The sequence below is a fragment of the Erpetoichthys calabaricus genome, chromosome 15, assembly GCF_900747795.2.
Source record: "Erpetoichthys calabaricus chromosome 15, fErpCal1.3, whole genome shotgun sequence".
Taxonomy (NCBI): domain Eukaryota; kingdom Metazoa; phylum Chordata; class Cladistia; order Polypteriformes; family Polypteridae; genus Erpetoichthys; species Erpetoichthys calabaricus.
In genome coordinates, this window is record NC_041408.2 from 88,774,166 (window position 1) to 88,797,665 (window position 23,500).

Sequence of the window (23,500 nt, forward strand, 5' to 3'; positions counted from 1 at the left end):
TCTGCTCTGTTCACGCTCAACCACTAGATGGTGCATGCGTGCACTTTTACATTTTTCGGCACTTGCATGGGCCAACTGGTGGCTCTGAGGCTCTGCACTGGTAATCGGAAGGTTGCTTTTTCGAATCCCGTAAACGGCAAAAGTCAATGTCAATTTATTTATATAGCACATTTAAAACAGCATAGTAATGCTAAGCGACTCTGAGCCTGTCCTGAGTATGACGTCAATCTGCAGCCAGCCCTGCATGTAGGCCCTCCAACCTGCAGGGAAAAATCTAGGGGGTTAGTGGCAGAATTGGCACTCCAGTGTGGAAGAATAATTTTAGGGTAACATAGCATTCATCTTAAAGAAATGTGGGAAACCAAATAAAGGTCAAGTGAACAACAAAATGTACACTGAAATATAAGATTTGAGATGGTCAAGTACAGAAAGTACCAGAAGAAAGGTTGATGTAATATACAAAATGTCCTGAAGGATGACTAAGAAATCAGTAGATGTACTATAAGCAACAAGAATGTCTGTCAGTCATTTTCCGTCCTGCTATATCCTAACTACAGGGTCACGGGGGTCTGCTGGAGCCAATCCCAGCCAGCACAGGGCGCAAGGCAGGAACAAATGCCCTGGCAGGGTGCCAGCCCACTGCAGTGCACATACACCCACTAGGGACAATTTAGGTTCGCCAATACACCTGCTTGTCTTTGGACTGTGGGAGGAAACCCACGAAGACATGGGGAGAACATGCAAACTCCACGCAGGGAGGACCCAGGAAGCGAACCCAGGACTCCTTACTGCGAGGCAGCAGGGCTACAGCAATGAATGGACAATTGTTATATGCACAGAAACTTCTAGGGTGGTGTCTCATCTCAAAGGTATAAGAACCACCAGAATATAATAGACTTTTATTTTATATAAATCATAAACCAACCAGAGTAAAATAAATGCATTGATTGACACTGTATGCAAAATTCAACAGTTTATAAAATGAACCTCTATCCTTTGTTGCTTGGACTATTCTGACCGTGCTGTAACAGACTGCTTTTGATGAATGCTCCCTGTTGTGATGTGAAATTTTGCAAACAAGTTGATAAATATTTTGTATGTCTTTATTTGTAATTTAGGCAAAGCAATGCAGTATTAGTGTTACATTAGTGAGAAGCATTCTAGTTTACCCCTGTCTTTTAGGAATGGGTCTCTTTGAATTTTACGACAGAGTTTGGGGGGGGTTGAATTGCCTTAACCAAGTTTGGCTAATGTTTCTCTGAAGTCTCTCAGTCAACCCCCATAGAAAAGTCAGGCTGCCTAACGGCCAAGCTTTACCTTAACATATGGTTTTAGGGGATGGCAGGTGTGAAGATGTTCTATTCCCCCATTGGTCTGAAGTATGGCTGTTTGGAACTGGCTTGTATCAGAAGCCTTTAAGTACCATGAAGTCCTATTGGCTATTGGGGTTGGACAGAGAATCTATAAATTTGATTGCTTAACCTCACTCACTCTCTCTCTTACCAAACTGATGCATGAACTGAAAAGGACAACACAATGAAGAGCACAGCTCGGCAGCCATATTGAGACAGGCATGCGGCCTGTGCTGAAGAAAGCTGACCACAAATGATGCCTTAAATAGAGACATTTTTAAGTAACTAACAAGTCTGTGTGCCGCCTGAACTACACATCACCATTTAATCAGGTTGCATGGTTGCCAATATTCAAATGTACTTTGCATAATGTTATTATTTATGAATATTACCAGTAATACATTGTTTAAATTGTAACTGAACTCCAGCTTGTCTTTTACTACACCTAACTGCCTGAGGTTATAGATGTAGAAGGGAAGGAGAGGAGAAGTTATCCTCTTAATAAAACCCTTGTGTGCGTCCATGTGTCCGTGTGTGTGTCTTTTGGTGAAGTGCGCATGCGCGGGGCACGGTGCGATGCTTCAAAAGGCTGCCTGACGCGTCACACAAGACAGAAAGGGCGGGACCTATAAAATATTGCGTGACCGATCCAATCGGATTTCAGAAAATGAGGTAAGACCTAAAACATAATGCACGAAAAATCCAATCGGGTACTGAGACGCGGAGACCAGCTTCCCAAAGAGGTGGGATTAGTGTTTGTGGTTGTGCAAGTGTTCACTCGAGGATGTCAGATTTGCGATTAAGAAGCTTGGCCCGGTAAAGTGTAAAGTGTCAGTCGTTGAAGGGGTTTTCCTAAATATACGAATTTTCATGATATTACAATACGATGACTTTTAAAAGTAGATTTATTTTTGCGCACATAAAATCTGTTGGTGGGGAGCCACCACACATACAATAATCAGCTGCACGTCAGCACAGATTAAAATACTTGCTGGGGAACTGCACAGTACTTGCTGGAGAGATGCCACAGGCACGATTATCAGCTGCATGCCACACATTATATCAGTTGCTGGGAGACTCTGCTGGTTACCCACTGTTGTGACAGAAAATTAAACGCATATTACGGAGATCAAAGCCAGTATTACTGCCAGAGAAAATTACAGGCATTTTACGGAAATACAATGCAGTATTACTGCGAGAGAAAATTAAAGGCACACAAGACAGTGACGCATATTACAGCCACATACAAGCCAGGATTACTGTAACAGAAAATAGACGGTCCCTTGCCATTTAATATAGACTGTTCCTTCTAATGTTTATGCACTACTGTTCTAGTGCCCGTTATTGTAATGGGCTTAATGTCTAGTATACTATAATACCTTATAAACAGTTGTAAGTGTGTGAGATTTGAGGCATTCTGACAAAGGCTACATGTCAATAACACAAAAGAGGAAGGTAGAACAATATATTACTCTACCAAGACAAAACACTCCCTCCAAGGCATTTTGCCGAGGAGTAATTAAAAGATACAATGAACAGCTTTTCTCCTGCCTGATTACTGAATTGTCCTGTTAGAGGATGTTTCTTTCTTTAATAAGGTGTTAAATTTCGACCACACCAGCCACCATAATAAAAACCTCCCACTGGTTCCATTCCATCTGAACTAGTGTGGTGCTGAGGTGTCACCCGTTGCATGGCTGCACTCGGAGTCCTAATCTGGGATCCTGAGTTGGTTTGTCGTGTGGTGAGTGCGGCAATGCGCTGTATCACCTAACCTGCATGCACCTCACTTCTCACTATGATAGAATGCTGTGCAGCAAACGGCAACATCACGCTAATAACACAGATGAAGAGACACAACGTCGAAATAAAGCAACCGTGGTGGCTCAACAAACGTGTAAGTGAAACACCTTAGCCGTGGTGGGCAAGGTGTGAAGTTTTCACTAAAAAACATCGGGAGGGATTTTCTCGAGACAAAGATTAACAGTACGGATAAGGTGTGGTGTCACCAGTGTCTTCTTAACGAAAGCCAGTGGGGCAGCAAGCACAGGTGGGTCCACGTCCTCTGCACTGGGTCATTGTGAAGAGTTAGCTGACGCCTCTCCAAGTTGAGAAATAGAGTAAAACCGCTAGAGAAGTCTTCGGGTTGTTTTTTTGTCCTGAAGAGCACACACAGCCAGTAATAAATATAAAGCTGAATTTGTCTTTGGGGGAGCCGAGTGGTCTCTTAGCCTTGAAACCCCCTGCAGGTTTATTTACTCCAGGATGTCACCGGAGGGAGTGTTTATGTTCCTGTCCTCCCTGGCTATCTGACCACAGCAGCGGACTTGTTGTTATTAACATTAGAGAGTTCCAATTGACTTTTCTAATTCAATCCATTTTGAACACCTCTGTGACTTCTATGGCACACTTGGTTATCTGTGGTATGTTATTAAGTTAGCATTTATTTACTGTATTGCTTATTATTTTGTACATTTATTTTTTTTTTCTATTTCAATGTATTTATTTTTCTTTGTAATTCCATTTCTTTTTTTCTTTAACTTCCTATAAAGCAGGGTGGAGTGGTGCCTCTGAGGCCGGGGATCTGTGCCGGTAATCAGAAGGTTGCCGGTTCAAATCCCATAAACACCAGGAGTGATTCTACTCCGTAAAGAATTTAGGGGGTAAGTGTTGACTGTGAGGGCGGCACGGTGGCGCAGTGGGTAGCGCTGCTGACTCGCAGTTGGGAGACCTGGGGACCTGGGTTCGCTTCCTGGGTCCTCCCTGCATGGAGTTTGCAATGTCTCCCCGTGTCTGCGTGGGTTTCCTCCGGGCGCTCCGGTTTCCTCCCACAGTCCAAAGACATGCAGGTTAGGTGGATTGGCGATTCTAAAATTGGCCTTAGTGTGTGCTTGGTGTGTGTGTGTGTTTGTGTGTGTCCTGCGGTGGGTTGGCACCCTGCCCAGGATTGGTTCCTGCCTTGTGCCCTGTGTTGGCTGGGATTGGCTCCAGCAGACCCCCGTGACCCTGTGTTCGGATTCAGCGGGTTGGATAATGGATGGATGGATGTTGACTGTGACCTGAATTTTAAATCACATATTAATCAGATCACTAGGACAGCATTTTTTCACTTAAGAAATATAGCAAAAGTTAGACCTCTTATAACATTGCAAAATGCTGAGAAATTAGTTCACACTTTTGTTTTCAGTCGACTAGCTTACTGTAATGCACTCCTCTCAGGACTACCCCAAAAAAAAGACATAAATTGATTGTAACTAGTGTAGAATGCTAGAATCCTAACTAGGAAAAGAAAATCCGAGGACATTTCTCCAGTTTTGATGTCACTACACTGGTTACCTGTGTCATTCAGAATTGACTTTAAAATTCTGCTTATGGTTTACAAAGCCTTAAATAATCTCGCTCCATCTTATATATCGGAATGTCTGACGTCTTATATTCCAAATCGTAACCTTAGATCTTCAAATGAGGGTCGGCTTAGAATTCCAAGAGCAAAACTTAAAAGAAGTGGTGAGGCGGGCGGCCTTCTGCTGTTAGGCACCTAAAATCTGGAATAGCCTGCCAGTAGGAATTCGCCAGGCTAATACGGTGGAGCACTTTAAAAAACTGCTGAAAACACATTACTGTAACATGGCCTTCTCATAACTTCATTTTAGTTTAATACTGATGCTCTGTATATTCTATTAATTATCATACCTTTTGATGGTGGCTCTAAAATCTGTACTAACCCCTACTCTCTCTTCTGTTTTTTTTTCCCCCGGTAGCGACCTGCGCCACCACCACCTGATCAAAGCACCGTGATGTTCCTACAGTGATGGATTAAAAGCCAGAAGTCTGCATGACCATCATCATCAAGTCCTTCCATGAGAACCCTAAATACAAAGAGGACTGTTCCATTTATGTGAGGTAGAATGCCCAGAAGGGGCTGGTCAGGTGGTCTCGTGGCCTCGGAGCCCCTGCAGATTTTATTTTTTTTCTCCAGCCGTCTGGAGTTTTTTTGTTTTTTCTGTCCTCCCTGGCCATCGGACCTTACTCTTATTCTATGCTAATTAGTGTTGTCTTATTTTAATTCTTACTTTGTCTTTTATTTTTCTTTTCTTCATTATGTAAAGCACTTTGAGCTACATTTTTGTATGAAAATGTGCTATATAAATAAATGTTGTTGTTGTGACTACCTGACTAAGGTTCTGCGTTTGCTCCATATGACGTGTTTGCTGGGTCTGATGTTAATCTGCATCCAACCCCACAAGCACATCCTTCAGCTTATTGGGAAAACTTAGGTGGCTTGGTGGCAGGATTGGCCACCGTAAAAAAGAAAACTCACACTGGTCCAGTGTGGTGCTGAGGTGTCACCAACCCAGGTGGTCCGTCGTGTGGTGGGTGCGGCAATGTGCCGCCATCAGCGCATGCTCCCAACCCCTCTCTCTTCCTACAAAGCACTCTCAGCCACGTGATTTTCATTTTTTCTGTGCAAATGTCCTATACAAAAATCGACGATCTGGTCATGTCTTGTTTAATTTGTTCCTTGCAGATGGCAATATTCTGTTGAAAAAGAGCTTTATAATCACGTGTAATATTTACCCCTAGATATTTAAACTGATCTGCTAAGATAAATGGGAAGGCGTCCAGTCCAATATTACGTGCTAGACAATTCACTGGAAAGAGCACGCTTTTATTCCAATTGATTTTAAGTTCAGATATCTTGTTGAAAATCTTTAGGACTGCTGGCACAGAATTTTGTGGGTACGATATATACAGTACCATAGTGATAGTTTCTGTTCAAGTCCTTCTCTGAAAATCCCAGAAATTAGACTCAATCATTACTTCATTTATTTGGAATTCGAAACATCCACGTAATCCAAAGGACGACTCTACTATACAACAACCTAAAGCAGAAGGTGGCATGGCACTACCTAACTTTCAATTCTATTACTGGTCAGCAAATATTCAAGCTATGAAGACCTGGGCATTGACATAAAATCGAATATACACAAACCTGGTCTGTAATAGAAATAAAATCTTGCAGTACTTCTTTATATTCCCTGCTCTGTGCCCCAGTTAATACAAATGACTGTCATCACACTAAAAATCAAATTACGCTTCATTCTCTCACAATATGGAACCAATGGAGGAAGCACTTTAAGACAGAGAAGCTTTATCTGTTGCACCACTACATGACAACCACCTTTTTCCACCCTCTCAAACATATACACTATTTAATGTCTGGGAAATGTCTGCCATTAAAACACTTAGAGACTTGTACACAGATAATGTCTTTGCATCCTACAATTATCTCGCTTCAAATACAACTTCTCATCAACACAATTCCACCACTACTTTCAAGCAAGAAACTTTGCTAAACAGAACCTGCCCAGTTTCCATCACCTTCTACCATCTCTACTCCAAAAGAATTGACGATCAGTCTTAAAGACTCAGATAGCATAAAAATACCAGTAATGGCACACTGCACAATAACGTGCAGTGAATCCACTTGACTTGCGCATTCATCGTGTTCATCATCTTTCTCTGTACGTTTATCGTTCGTGTGCTCAGAGGTTGATGCGCTTGCTGCTTCGTGAGCGGCTCTTCTTTTCTCCACCCTAGCGGCCTGCTTCTTCTCTTCTTCTGTCGGCATCTTTTCACGTTAATCAGTGTTTATGTTGCAATTACTTAGTACGTTTTCCTTAATTTTTCACTTAAGTTGGCACTTATCTGCCTCAAGAATGATTTAAGATATGAAAAGGTAGGGGAATTGACAGCGAAGGTGGTAGGGATGTGAACAGCGCCCATACACTTGTGCCACACTGCCGCCCTGCTGGCCACTGCCGAGCGTTGATTCTACAATACAGTAATCCCTCGCTATATCACACTTCGCCTTTCGCGGCTTCACTCTATCGCGGATTTTATATGTAAGCATATTTAAATATATATCGCGGATTTTTTGCTGGTTCGCGGACTTCTGCGGACAATGGGTCTTTTAATTTCTGGTACATGCTTCCTCAGTTGGTTTGCCCAGTTGATTTCATACAAGGGACGCTATTGGCAGATGGCTGAGAAGCTACCCAACTTACTTTTCTCTCTCTCTCTTGCGCTGACTTTCTCTGATCCTGATGTAGGGGGATTGAGCAGGGGGGGCTGTTCGCACACCTAGACGATACGGACGCTAGTCTAAAAATGCTAAAAGATTATCTTCATGTTGCTACCTTCTGTGCAGCTGCTTCCTGAAGCGACATGCTGCACGGTGCTTCGCATACTTAAAAGCTCAAAGGGCACGTATTGATTTTGCTTGTTTGTTTTTCTCTCTCTCTCTCTCTCTCTCTCTCTCTCTCTCTGTGCTCTTGACGGAAAGGGTGTGAGCTGCCGCCTTCAACAGCTTTGTGCTGCGGTGCTTTGCATACTTAAAAGCCAAATAGCCCTATTGATTTGTTTGCTTTCCTCTCTATCTTTCTGACAGTCTCTGCTCCTGACGCGCACTCCTTTGAAGAGGAAGATATGTTTGCATTCTTTTAATTGAAAGACGGAACTGTCATCTCTGTCTTGTCATGGAGTACAGTTTAAACTTTTGAAAAAGAGACAAATGTTTGTTTGCAGTGTTTGAATAACGTTCCTGTCTCTCTACAACCTCCTGTGTTTCTGCGCAAATCTGTGACCCAAGCATGACAATATAAAAATAACCATATAAACGTATGGTTTCTACTTCGCGGATTTTCTTATTTCGCAGGTGGCTCTGGAACGCAACCCCCACGATGGAGGAGGGATTACTGTAACATAAAAAGAGGAATAACCTTGGAGGTCAATCATCACCCTGAAAGTGGGTAGTAGATATCACGCAGTATATGTGTATCAAATTTCAGGTCACTAGTTCAAACGGTTTGCAAGCTACAGGTGATTTAAAATCCTGGACAGACAAACAGACAGCCATGGTGGCGTATTATATATAAAGATTGTAAAGTCTCTTCCTTTCAAAGACCCCAGAGAACAAGGGGGAATGGATTCGTCACTTGATATTTCAGAAAAAGATTGGAAGGCAGCCATGCACAGAATTCACAGGAACTCCACATGTGCAAAGCATTTAGTCATTCAACTTAAAATCTTTTATCGAGCGCATATTGTCTCGTTTTAAAATTATCCCAAATGTTTCCAGAACAAGATCCAACCTGCGAACGTTGAAATCGAGCTCCAGCCTCACTGGGCCACATTTTCTGGGAGTTGTACCAAATTAACATCATTTTGGACCAAAATCTTGACATGCCTATCAGACAGCCATGGTGTCCCAATCACTCCGAACCCATTAACAGCCGCGTTTAAGCCCTCTCTGAGGGGCTTAAAGTGGAGAAAGGCAAACAAACAAGAATTGCCTTGGCCACACTACTAGCACACAGACTTGTCTCACTCAACTGTAAGAATTCAAACTCACCTCTTGTAAGTCAATGGGTAACCAATGTTCCATACGATTTGAAATTGGTAAAAAAAAATCTAATTCTCACTTAGAGTCAGGCAGTCAGTCATCATCCAACCCGCTATATCCTAATATGGGGTCTGCTGGAGCCAAACCCCAGCCAACACAGGGCGCTAGGCAGGAACAAATCCCACTAGGGACAATTTTAGGATCGCCAATGCACCTAACCTGCATGTCTTTGGACTGTGGGAGGAGCACAGGACCCTCATTGTTGAGGACCTGAGTGACTGGACCAGGCCAAGGGGACACCCATGTAACACCTGGCTGCAGCAGATAGATGCTCATTTCCAGAGGGTGGGACTGGGCCGCATGTCTGCCTGGGGGTTTGCCAGCCAGTATCCCGAGTTGCTTCCCTATATCAAACATTTTTTAAGTATTTTGTTAAGTAAGAGTTAATTATTCCTGTACTTATAGAACAAAAGAAAAGAAACATGTCTACTGTCTATCCTTCCAGTTTGTTTCCCTAGAGCCCAATACAAGGATGAGTCAAAGGTTTGAACAGTTAGAACATGAGATGCAACAATAGAAAAATATCAAAAGGGATAGGAAAATATAAAAATATTACCAAAGGGCATAGAGGAATGGAGACTGCTCTTCCTCTTTTAACCACTTAGGGGTCATGTTGGGTAGGACCACATCTGTGAACCACGACTACTCTGTGCTTGTCGCTAAAGCTACCCTTTCCCACATTTCATCATTTGCTCAAAAATTCTTGTTTTTCTTGGCTGCAGAAGCCGAAGAAATGTAAGGATAAGCAGGGAATTTCTACTTAGAGGCAAGGAGGAGTGCAGATTATGAAACCAAACCTCTCAGTGAACTTCAAGTGATGACAGTACGCTCAACTCGAAATGATTTATTTATTTATTGCTTTGTAGAGTGCTCTTCACAGAGAAATGGCTCTGTAGACCAACAAACACAAAACCATCCAACAATAAGAAAAGCTAATCAAGCAAAAACTTTGTTAAGTAGAAAGCGTACAACTCAGGACCGATGGCTCTACAGATGACGGAAACCTAGAAAATGCAGCACCACTATTGTTGTGAACTTGCCCAAACGTACATTATGGGTGCCTAGCAGGAATAAAACCAGCTCTGCATTTCAATTTTTTTTTCTGACGATTTCAATAGTTTCTAGGAGCCATGGGCTTACACAGCTAGTTTATTTATAAAAGCACATTTAAAACAACAGAGGTTGTGCCAAAGTGCTGTTCAAAGAAGCATTAAAATAAACACAATGCAAACGATCATGCAGAAGCAGATTAATAAAACAACCAATTATAACATCCACCACAACCCCATTATACACAGTGAAAGGTGGAAGAAAACAAGCAGCCAACTTTTAAAAAAACCTCAATTGAGGATGAAGACTTGATGTGAAAAGGCAGGTCATTCCAAATCCGAGGAGCAACAGCTGAGAGAGCTCCAGCCGAGATCATCTTGGAACTACAAGGAGTCGTCGTCCAGATGACCTCAACGCTCTCATAAGGGTGAAGGAGGTCGCAGATATATTTTGGAGCGAGACCTTTCAAGGCTTTAAAAACAAACAACACCACTTTACAATCAATGCGACACCCTCACTGGGAGAGAGAGAGGCTAAAATGGGGGAGATGTGATCCTTTCCTTTCCATCTGATCGTCAGAAAAGCATATAATGAATAACTACGAGTGGTCGATCACAAGCCGCCTGCAGCATTCATCCTTGTTGTCTTTAACTTTTTGTAAGCTTTTTCTAAAGACTATATATAGCCAGACTTTATTATCAGTCCTATTTTCTATTATTCCTTGATCTACTGGTATTATTACTCCTGTCATAAATACCACACTGCTTTTAACTTTCTATGCTTTGTCTTCATGTCTAGAGTGATTGAAATAATAAGGTAGATTTCTTTCAGCACCTGGTGTAGCCAGAGGTTTGCCATACGCTTTGTGCTGAAAGGTTTATTAAGGCTGTGGGTGTGAGCTCCACCCAATAGTAGAGAACAGGACATAAAGTAAGGCATTCTGGGCTGATAAAAGGCCTATAGTCAAGGATGCTGAGCCTTTGTAGTTTAAATGTATTCTTGGAGACCAAAAGTAATTTTTAGGTCTGAGATATCTTTAAAACTTCGTATGTTGTTTGCGCCGATAATAACTAAGTCTCTTGAATTGCTGAGAGAGTGACAGGCTGTGTTATTTATAAGGCACTTGTGTGGTTTAAAGTGCTAGAGGTTAACTAGCTGTGTGTGTGTCATTCATTTCTGTCTGTGTGTGTGTTACTCTTAAGGTGCAACAGTAGACCAACCCGGTAACGAATCTGATGAGTACACTTACTCCTAGGTTAAGTAGCGGGAAATATCACAATAATACATAAGTAAATAAACAGAATAAAAAGGGGGAAGACAATCTGCTTCCTCAATTTAAATGCTTATTCTGAATTGTTATTAATTAGAACCTGATAGGTTTTAAAAAGGTTTTGCACAGACCCTCTAAGTGAGTATTTCATTTTTTCCAATTTCAAGTCTTTATATATAATACGCTACCATTGCTGTCCATTTGTCTGTCCAGAATTTTAAATCACCTGTAGCTCGCAAACCGTTTCAACTACTGACCTGAAATTTGGTACACAAATACTACATGACGTCTACTGTCCGCTTTCAGGGTGATGATTGACCTCTAAGGTTATTCCTATTTTTATTTTATTGTAGAATTAGGTGGATTGGCGATTCTAAATTGGCCCTAGTGTGTGCTTGGTGTGTGGGTGTGTTTGTGTGTGTCCTGCGGTGGGTTGGCACCCTGCCCAGGATTGGTTCCTGCCTTGTGCCCTGTGTTGGCTGGGATTGGCTCCAGCAGACCCCCGTGACCCTGTGTTCGGATTCAGCGGGTTGGAAAATGGATGGATGGATGGATGGATGGAATTAACTCTTGGCAGCGGCCAGCAGGGCAGCCGTGCAGCACATGCGTACAGAGCCATTCTCATCCCTACCACCTTCGCCGTCCCTTCCTCCACCTCTTCTTATCTTAAATCATTCTCGAGGCATATTAAAGACTTAAGTGTCAGCTTAAGTGAATAATTAAGGAAAATGTACTAAGTAATTGCAACACAAACACTGACTTAAACAGTTTTAATGTGAAAAGATGCCAAGGAAAGACGAGAAGAAGCTTTTCATATCTTAAATCATTCATGAGGCAGATAAGTGTCAACTTAAGTGAAAAATTAAGGAAAACGTACTAAGTAATTGCAACATAAACTCCGACTTAATCAGTTTTAACGTGAAAAGATGCAGACAGAAGAAGAGAAGAAGCAGGCCGCTAGGGTGGAGAAAAGAAGAGCTGCTCAGGAAGCAGCAAGCGCATCAACCTCTGAGCAAACGAATGGTAAACGTACAGAGAAAGAGGAGGAAGACTAGGAATGCTCAAGTCAAGTGTATTCACTGCACGTTATCGTGCAGTGTGCCATTATTGGTATATAATATCGGTTACCCACTGACTGAAAAGAGGTGAGTTAGGATTCTTCCCATTGAGTGAGACAAGTCTACATGCTAATAGTGTAGTAAAGACAATTCCACTTTGTTTGTCCTTCTCCACTTTAAGCCCCTCTGTGAGCCCACCAGACACAGCTGTTAATGGATTAGGAGAGATTGTGACTCCAAGGCTGTCTGATAGGCATTTAAAGATTTTGGTCCAGAATGATGTTAATTTGGCGCAGGCCCAACACATGTGGCCCAATGAGGCTGGACCTCGATTGCAACATTCGCAGGCTGGGTTTCGGCCCTGGAAACATTTTGGACAATTTTAAATGAGAGAGATGCGCTCGACAGATGATTTTAAGTTGAATCATTGTATGCTTTGCGCATATGGAGCTCAAGTGAATTCTATGAGTGGCTGTCTTCCACTCCTTTTCCAAAATGTTGAGTAAGAGATCCTTTTCCCATTGTACTCTGGGATCTTTCAAAGGGAGGGACTTTAAGATGTTTTTAAATATTACAGAGATGCTGTCCAAGTCCTCGAGACTGATCAATATATTGGAATAGAGGCTGGAGGGAGTTGAGGAAAATTAGGCAGATTTTACGTTTTTAATGTCTTATGTTTTTTTCAGGAACGTTTACAGCCTGCATGCCCTTCCCGACACCAGCCTCCTCTAGTCACCCTTAATGACACACAAGATGGTAACTTGATTCTAACCTCCGGGTTACAAGGAGAAAGTGACATGTGCAAATGTTTGGGCTCTCTATCATTCAGAACTTAGCAACAGCTGCTCTGGTACATATTATGGAGGGGGGCACAAACTTTTGCACATAAGTGAAATAATACAAGCATCACAGCTGGAATGTCATGTTTTATTCCAGGCGTGGTGTCTTCATGGGTTGAGCATACCACTGAGTGACATAAGAAATCCACATAAACGCAGGAAGAACACAGAAACTCGGGTGATGTGGGCAGGGAGATGGAAAATTTTGAATCAATTGCAATTTTGTATGTGTCTGGTGTAAGATGAACTGGAGGTGCCAGCTATGGGACATGATGCCACTTGCCTGTTCAGCTGTCTATCCCTTGAGCCACCAACTGAGCCACCCACTGTTTCCTGGCACCACCTCGGTTTAGCATTTGGTGTCGCAGTACATGAACCAGCACGGCCACATTAAGGCTCAGCACCACCTGCTCACAACACCTCGGTGTTTTGCAGATCAGCCTTCGTCACGTAGCCGGAGAGAGATGACCTTTTCTGACAATACTCCCAAGTGTATCATTATTTTTTATTTTGTTTTCTCACAACTTCCTGAGTTTGCAAAAAAATTGCCATTTAATTTCTGCTGGCCATCCCGCACAGCAAAAAAAAATATATATAATTTGGGGAGATTTCTTTGTTATGCAGCTATAGGCAGGAGCTGCGCTTTACTGATGATGGCCCCTTTGACAGAAAACGCACCACAAATAAAACAAAATGTTCCCTTTGGAGTCAAATGTGGTAACAAATGAGCGATATGAGCCTGTAATTAATAAAGTGGCTTGGCAGTTGCCCTCAGCAATACTTTTTTTTTTTGGGCGCCACTGTGGCAGGAAAATAACAATCACCTTAATTTGAATCCGAGCCACTGCTCTGCCAGGCTCTAAACATGCAGCATAAGGCAAGCGAGCCCCCTGCATATCCAACATTTAGAACCTCCTGGTTCCTCAGCCATGGCTGCATCTGCTATGCTAGACGTTCCAAAAATCTGAAATCATTAGGAAAAAAGACAATTCTGAATCAAACGTCGTGCCAGTGCTAGGCATTGTACATGTGAGGATTGTGTAAACGTCAAATTAAAAATGAATGGCACGGTAGTTAGAGGTGCTGACTCACAGCCCATCCCATTCTGAAAGACAGACAGATAGAGAGATATGAAAGGCACTATATAATAGATAGATAGATAGATAGATAGATAGATAGATAGATAGATAGATAGATAGATAGATAGATAGATAGATAGATAGATAGATAGATAGATAGATAGATAGATAGATAGATAGATCTGTATTAAAATAAATTTATGATATTTAATAGATATACTGACCAACTGAGGCAGAAATAAATTGGACTATATAACAGATACATCCATCCATCCATTTTCCAACCCGCTGAATCCGAACACAGGGTCACGGGGGTCTGCTGGAGCCAATCCCAGCCAACACAGGACAGAAGGCAGGGAACCAATCCTGGGCGGGGTGCCAACCCACCGCAGGACACACACAAACACACCCACACACCAAGCACACACTAGGGCCAATTTAGAACCGCCAATCCACCTAACCAATAGATGAACAGATATAAAGTGTTCTGTACATAAAATGTCTTCATACCCCTTCACTTTCTGCATACTTTATTGCATTGTTGATTTAAATTTGAAATGATACATTTGCCATTTTTGCACAGACAGACATGGTGCAGATTGATGGGCAAAAATGGCAATTTTTTTTCCATCCACCTTAATAAATGGATAAGTGTCTGTGTGTGATTCTGATTGCTATGTCTCTGCCATTCCAACAGATGGGCACATCACAAAATTAGCACTGCTTTTATGAATCCCATACCAAATGGCATATAATAGAGACACCTGCAATGCATTTGTCATTCCAACAGATGGTGCATCACAAACATTTCTAGTAAGAAAATGCATTGCATTTGTCACTGCAACAGACAGCGCATCACAAATATTAACACTGCTTTTATGAATCCCATGCCAAATGGCATACAATACATACATATGGACTGTATGGTGCACTGTAAACCTTAACGCTGAGATTTTAAAAAAATTTAGACTGGTATCACAGCAAGTGTGTGTCTGTCCAGTTGATATGCATTTGTCATTCCAACAAATGGTGCATCCCCAACATTAACACTGCATCTACAAATCCCATTACAAATGGCATATAACCAAGAAATATGCAGTGAGTGATGTTAATGCTGAAGTCTAAGCCGATTACTTAGATTTCACCCTGTCCTAGAGGAGTAGAACAGCTAGTTTAAAATTAAATCTACAACACAATAAAGTATGCAAACAGTGAAGGGGTCTGAATACCCTCTAAAACCTCTGTATGTGGTGTCATGCATGCGCATCTGAGGTTTGCTATCTGAGGGACACAAGGGGGCGTGGTCTCTGATGGTAACATCTCCCTTTTCGTCCCACAGCCCTAAGAAACCACCCACAGAGGGAAATTGACTCCGCCCCTCTGCGGTCTCTCATGGCACCTCTCACTCAGGAGAGAGCAGACTGAATACTGGAGCTGCTACCTGAAACTGAAGCACCTGAGAAAAGACTGAAAAAGCCTCTTGTTTAATTTTTAGTTATCCTGCTTTTTCGCTTTGCTTTATTGGATGCGTCACTGAGCACCTGTTTGTATTTTATGGGCTGTTTAGATATTAAAAGGGGAGACCCACTTGGGGCCCCAACACATCCTGCGTGACGAGTGCATGCCCTCAGTCAACAGTGAACACTCACTGAAGCATGCAAACCGACTGGGATGCTCAAAGTGACCGAGATGCTCAAACTTTCCACATAACCAGTGTAAGTGGTACATGACCACCCTTTTAATGACATCCCCCTTTAGCGCAATGCCACCATGTGATATCCACAGCTCGTCATCAGCTGTCTTGGCATAGCAGGCTGTAGCAGGACCTGTCCTTGTCATTCATTTCTCACCACAGGTGGCACAGTGGTAGCACTGCTGCTTTGCAGTAAGGAGATTGTGGGTTTGCTTTCTGGGTCCTCCCTCTGTGGAGAGCGCTATGAGTAGTGAGAAAAGCGCTATATAAATGTAAAGAATTATTATTATTTCAGGGTATTAATCACAGGCATCTTCTTTTCTACTTTTGGTACATCACAGTGAACTGTTCTCATTTTTTCTTTCTTGAAACTGTCGGGATTTAGAGTTGTGGATTTCATTGACGTGCTTTTCTGCGAGTATTGATTTGATGATCCGCTGTGGCAACCCCTAATGGGAACAGCCGAAAAGAAGAAGATTTGAAAGGGTCAGTTGTCACCATCTTCAGGAACTGGAGCTTCTCAGCATTCATAAAATATGCACTGAGGGCTTCCCAATGGAGCTTCAGGTCCTCTTTAATGGCTGAGTCATCGTTATGAACACAAACACCCCCAACACACACACACACACACACACACACATTTCAGTAAATGCTTATATGATGTGTGAACATTTCATTACACGTTTAATGATCAGCATAAAACAAAGGGCTGTAAAGGGGGGGCTGCGGGAAATGATAGCTCTGCTCGACTCCCTCCGTGTCCTCCGATGGATGTGTGTTGGCTTTGTCCGCTTGCCTGTAAAGCGTATCCAAAATGAGTGCAGGACTAAATGGAAGTGTCACACTGTGAAATTAAATGATGGCTGCTGAACAAGAGCTTAAAGAAAGAAAACTGGGCGTGAAATTGACAAATTGAGCAACGAGGAGGAGGTGGGGGAGGAAGATGACGACGACGATGAAGAGGAGGAGGAGGAGATCAAATTTTGATATCCTAGAAAAAACAAAATAAAGGGGTGGGGGGGGGGGGGGGTCGTAGTGTGGATCTGCTGAGGTCAGCGTGCCGGGAACGGCAAAACTTCCAGGCGGAAAACAGCGTGCTGGGGGCCTGGGAACTCGGAGACATTCATCAATGTCTGCCATGGGATTTTTTAGGGTTTGCCTGGGCTTTATAAGCTGCTTGTAAAGTGCCGAACGATTCAAGGAGATTTGAATGAGCCATCCCAAATGACGTCACTCATGTCCGTCATGGATGCTGGCAGCACATTCATGACATTAGTGACTAAGAATTTTGATATATATATTTTTTTAATGCGTTCGTAAGAATGACTTCTGAACACTTGGAACTCACCTCTGGTTCTTTTGTCTGGCGTCTCCTGACTTACCGCTATGACAAAAACCCTCACACGTGATGTACCGTTTGACTTGCCGTGATGTCTAGTTAAGCAAGAACGTTGTGCTATTTGGGGTTCCCTCGGCCCTCATCTTTATTAGGCCATTATTGGACTACATTTTGCTCAGGAAATGACACAGTTATGATAAAGAGTAAACCAATACACAAAAACGATGACGTTCTGCATCAAAAGACCCCAGTGGGTTCACATTTGCATATTACCTTTGTTTTTCTGGTTTAATATTTCGGTAACAAACATGACTGACAAAAATATCAGACTAAAAAAAGATTCATTTTGTTTGAAAATTGAGTGAACTAAATGCAGAAGCAGACAGCAAATCTTATACTCAAGTAAAGCCTGTGTCACATTAGACGACTTTTCCAGCTATTTTCACTCGTGGTCTTCAAATCCAGAATCTCAGCCAGGCAGAGGCAGCCGGTGGCACGCCCTCCCGTGAAGCCGAGCGCCTATGATGTCAGACCCAGCAACTGAGACCAACTACTCTGCGACTGCAACTTCTGATTTGTTCTCTTCATCTGTTTCCACTTCTGTGTGGGGGTCGATGTGCCTGATGAACCTTCTCCATGCAGCTCAGTCCTGCACCTCCTCGCCAGTCAGACCTTCTTTCTTTGACTTTATCCGTCCACCTCTGCTTTGGTCTCCCTCACTTTCTCTTCTGCTGGACTTCCAATCCCATCAGTCTATTTTGCCCACATCTTCATGGTCTCTCCTCATCATGTGTCCACACCACTTCATCCTCCTTTCTTGTACTTTCTTAGATTCGCTTCTCCCACTTTTGTTGTGCCCCTGATGGTCTCATTTCATATTCCGTCCTTTTCTGTAACTCTACACAATCATCTCAGGAGGAGTCGCCCTATCAGCAGATGCAGCCGACTTTCCGCACGTCCGGTTGTCTTCCTCCCCATGGCTACGTACAGACTCCATCTCCGGACCGAGACTCGGGTCCCCACTGGTCACGCTGGGGCTTCCCCCCCAAGCCTCCTGGTCACCCCACTCCTCAAAACAGCTCAGTGGGAGCGACCCATTCCGACTGCCCCCGAGCCTGTTCCCTTTCGCTCACTCACTCCGTTCCTTCACTAACCTCCATTTTGTCTTTTTACTTCTTCCTCCACCCCGCACTCACACTTCCCCTTTTAAAATGGGGACGTGGCACAGGTGTGGCAATTACCAGCTCCCGGCATCAATTATGGCCACAAGCGATTCTGCACCTGTACACTTAAGTGCTGGACTGCCCACATCGCGTGCGGGAACCGCTTTCACCACGCTACTACGTCCCCCTCCTTAATCCCCTCCCCCCGCAAAAGCGAATCCAAGCTGATTGCGGACATGCTATAAGTAAGCACCTGCTGTTGATGGGTGATACAAGGAACATTATACAGTAAGTGCAGGGCCACTAACCTGGCCATGACCCTGCCGTATTGCTGTGTCTGTGTATAGAGAGTGGCAGATCCCACTACAATAAATAACCGTGCTGTTCCTGTTTCAAGATGAATAAAGCTGGTGTTGCTAAAGTACTGAGACTCAGCCTCGTGTTTTGGGATGCAAGACAGGGACTCGCACGTTACAGCACACACACATGTGGTCACCATGCTAAAGTAAATTGTATACGCTCGTACAGATGTTGACTATACGAGTGAGGCACGCCGACTGAGACCAAGCATGGGAGATGATTTCCCACAATCCCGCGGCAAAAGAGAGAACAACCATTGGCTCAGTTGTGATGATATGACGCTCGGCTGACAAAGCGTATATGGACTACTCGTATTGCAGGACCTCGCTTGTTTATCAAGTTAAAATTTATTAAAAATTTTAGCTCATCTTGCAAAACACTCGCAGACCAAGTTACTCGCAATCCAAGGTTTTACTGTATAGATAGATAGATAGATAGATACTTTATTAATCCCAAGGGGAAATTCACAATATATACAGTATATATATATATATATATACACACACACACATATATATATATATATATATATATATATATATATATATATATATATATATATATATATATATATATATATATATATATATATATATATATATACAGTACTGTGCAAAAGTTTTAGGCAGGTGTGAAAAAATGCTGTAAACAAAGAATGCTTTCCAAAACGGAAGTGTTAATCATTTATTTTCATCAATCAACAAAATGCAGTGAATGAACAAAAGAGAAATCTAAATCAAATCAATATTTGGTGTGACCACCCTTTGCCTTCAAAACAGCATCAATTCTTCTAAGTACACTTGCACACAGTTTTTGAAGGAACTCGGCTGGTAGGTTGTTCCAATCATCTTGGAGAACTAAGCACAGATCTTCTGTGGATGTAGGCTTCCTCACATCCTTCTGTCTCTTCATGTAATCCCAGACACACTCGATGATGTTGAGATCAGGGCTCTGTGGGGGCCATACCATCACTTCCAGGACTTCTTGTTCTTCTTTACGCTGAAGATAGTTCTTAATGACTTTGGCTGTATGTTTGGGGTCGTTGTCCTGCTGCAGAATAAATTTGGGGCCAATCATACGCCTCCCTGATGGTACTGCATGATGGATAAGTATCTGCCTGTATTTCTCAGCATTGAGAACAACATTAATCCTGAACAAATCTCCAACTCCATTTGCAGAAATGCAGCCCCAAACATTCAAGGAACCTCCACCATGCTTCACTGTTGCCTGCAGACACTCATTATTGTACCGCTCTCCAGCCCTTCGACGAACAAACTGCCTTCTGCTACAGCCAAATATTTCAAATTTTGACTCATCAGTCCACAGCACCTGCTGCCATTTTTCTGCACCCCAGTTCCTATGTTTTCATGCATACTTGAGTCGCTTGGCCTTGTTTCCACGTCGGAGGTATGGCTTTTTGGCTGTAACTCTTCCATGAAGACCACTTCTGGCCAGACTTCTCCGAACAGTAGATGGGTGTACCTGGGTCCCACTGGTTTCTGCCAGTTCTGAGCTGATGGCACTGCTGGACATCTTCTGATTTCGAAGGGTAATAAGCTTGATGTGTCTTTCCTCTGCTGCACTAGGTGTCCTTGGCCGACCACTGCGTCTACGATCGTCAACGTTGCCCGTTTCTTTGTGCTTCTTCAAAAGAGCTTGAACAGCACATCTTGAAACCCCAGTCTGTTTTGAAATCTTTGTCTGGGAGAGACCTTGCTGATGCAGTAGAACTACCTTGTGTCTTGTTGCTGTGCTCAATCTTGCCATGACATGAAACTGTCTTCCACAACCTCACCTTGGTAGCAGAGTTTGGCTGTTCCTCGCCCAGTTTGAAGCTGTTTCTGTTTCAGTTAATGACTGTGTTTCAACCTCCGTGTGACATTGATGATCATTAGCACCTGTTTGGTAGAACTGGCTGATCAGAGACCTGACTAGAATCCTGCAAAATCCCTGACTTTGTGCAAGTGGACCTACAAGAATTGATGCTGGTTTGAAGGCAAAAGGTAGGAACACCAAATATTGACTTGATTTCAATTTTTCTTTTGTTCACTCACTTTGCATTTTGTAAATTGTTAACAATAAACAATCATTATTTATATTTCTGAAAGCATTCTTTGTTTACAGCATTTTTTCACACCTGCCTAAAACTTTTGCACAGTACTGTATATACTAAATATATATGAATAAAATCCAACGTCTGTCTGTCTGCTTTTCATGAGACACATACTTAATGGATTTAGATTGGGTCTTTTTCTATAATTTGCTTGAATATTCCAGTTGATTTTGCGACTTCTCTCATCACAGTTATAGCTCGGTAGTGGCACCGATTTATTTGCGTGCATCCAAGAGACACACAACAGGCCAAGGGGAGGGGAGGGGGCAGGGCTCTCCTCACTCATGTGCCAGCCTCTGGGCGTGTGTACCTTACCTCCGCTTAGCTAGCGAACGAGAGAACTACTTCACGGATTTATATCAGTTTTTTTTCTATAATTTGCTTGAACATTCCGGTTGATTTTGCGACTTCTCTCATCGCGCTATGTATCGTAGTTCGTTTGTGGTACCGATTTATTTGTGTGAATCTGAGAGAGAGGCTGCGGGCCGAGGGGAGGGGGTAGCGTGACCTCAGGAGTAGGGAGCCGGGCAGGGCCCTTCTCACTCGCACTTAGCTAGCGATACCTGTTTGTGTATTGATTTTTGATGTTTGTCCTGTTTCACTACCATGCGGGCAAAGCCGCGGGGGCCTGCTAGTTAACTATATGTAGAAATATTCTCAAGACATATTCATGTACATTAACGAAGTAAACATCTCGGGGGATCAATCGGGGGATCAGTCAGCCCACTCCAAAACTGGAATGAGCAGGCCGTCAGAAAAGGAGACCACCGTACAATTAGCAGCAGGTGTGTTTATCTTCTTGCTAGCATTGACTTAGTGATCAATCCAGAACGCTTTACTATAAGCCCTAAGCGTATTTGCCTATTTTAAAAAAAAAATGCAAATGAAGGGGCCGACTTTAAAACAAAAAACAAAAAAAAAGCTGTAAATTATGTGACTGTCATTTGTCAACGAGTGCGAGTGCAGGATGAAACGTCCCCAAAGCATTTGATGTGCAGCTCATTATGCCGCAACGCTGGCTGAACTTGATGTCCGCAGGAGTCCCGTGACACTTCTTTGTTAGTTTATGATGCAGTGTGTCGCGTTTCTCAAGCTGCAACAACCTGAAATGGTAAGAGCTCAGTGGTGATCTGTGTGCCGCTGAATGAGTCTTTCAGGTCTTATTTAAGAACTTGCTAGTTGTGGATGCAAGCCATTTTGTGTCTGTGTAGGGCCTTGTTTTCTACCCACCAAAGCTCTCCGTATCCCTATTAAAAAATAATTAAAAAGAACAAAATTAAAAAAGCCAAATTCTGAAGATAATACCAAAGGACATATGACACCCCTTTGTGTGCACACCGCAGACTTTAATGGAGCGCGAGCTCACTGGCCAACACTTTTACTTTCATAGACAGTGCCTAGCGGGTAAAAGTACTCACTCAGTATCAACAGAGTTTGACGAGTGGGAGGTGAGAGGTGGTCCCCTCCTTGATGCCCATTTAGTAGCACAAATGACGCCCGTTTGTGTGCATACCGCAGACTTTAATGAAGGGTCTGCCCCTTGGTGTACGGAGCATGCGCACTTTTACTTTCATAAACAGCGCCTAGGAGGTAAATATCCACTCAGTATTAAGAGTTTGAAAAGTAGGAGGCGAGGGGTGGTCCCCCTTGATGCCCCTTCAGTAGCACAAATGGTGCCTCTTTGTTTGCAAACCGCACACTTTAATGGAGCACGTGCTCATTGGCAAACACTTTTATTTTCATACATGGTGCCTAGTGGGTAACAGCACCCACTCAGTATCAACAGAGTTTGATGACAGAGGGTGAGGGTGGTCCCCATAGGTGTCTGGAGCTTGTATCCCTTCCCTGGCATAAATGAGGCCCCTTTAGTTACATACCACAGACTTTAATGGAGGGTGTGCCCCCTTGGTGTGCATGGCATGCACACTTTTACTTTCATAAATGGCAACCAGCAGGTAGCAGTGCCCACTCAGTATCATCAGAGTTTGACTACTGGGGTGGTCCCCATAGGTGTCTGGGGCTTGTATCTCTTCATTTGGCACAAATGACGCCCCTTTGTGCATATAACGCAGACTTTAACGGGGTGTATGCCCCCTTAGTGTGCACAACATGCACACTTTTACTTTCATAAACAGCAACCAGCAGGTAGCAGTGCCCACTCACTATCATCAGAGTTTAATGACCGAGGGTGGTGGTGGTCCCCATAGGTGTCTGGGGCTTGTATCCCTTTAGTGGCACAAATGATGCCCATTTAATGGAGTGTGTGCACACCTTTTACTTTCATAAATACTGGCCAGCTGGTAGCAGTGCCCACTCAGTATCATCAGTTTGATGACCGAGGGTGGTGGTGGTGGTCCCCATAGGTGTGGGGCTTGTATCCCTTTAGTGGCACAGATGATGCCCCTTTAATGGAGTGCGTGCACACTGTTACTTTCATAAATATCGGCCAGCTGGTAGCAGTGCCCACTCATCAGAGTTCAGCAATTTGTACCCCCCCCCCTTGGCATTCGGAGTGCATGCCCCGTAACTTTCATAAATGACACCACCCATGATGACGGACACCTAATGGACTGACTGGCTCTGCTTCTAAGAATGAGAGATTTCAATTTGTGATTTGAATACATTTTAAGTTTTAAAATGGTGCTCCTTAGCTACATTATAAATTGCAAGTGTGTGCACCCCCTTGGTGTGGACTAGTTATTTTTTTATTTTATTTTAT

The 23,500-nt window shown here is 43.1% G+C and overlaps 1 protein-coding gene and 1 long non-coding RNA gene across 6 annotated transcripts in view; both read left to right on the forward strand.

Annotated features, from left to right (window-relative positions):
* khdrbs2 (KH domain containing, RNA binding, signal transduction associated 2) overlaps positions 1-23,500 on the forward strand; it is a 784,395-nt gene that overhangs the window by 477,314 nt on the left and 283,581 nt on the right. The window lies entirely within an intron of this gene.
* LOC127525912 (uncharacterized) lies at positions 22,533-23,251 on the forward strand. Its single transcript, XR_007933535.1, has 3 exons — positions 22,533-22,736; positions 22,927-22,990; positions 23,145-23,251. It is a non-coding gene; the product is annotated as an uncharacterized LOC127525912 (long non-coding RNA).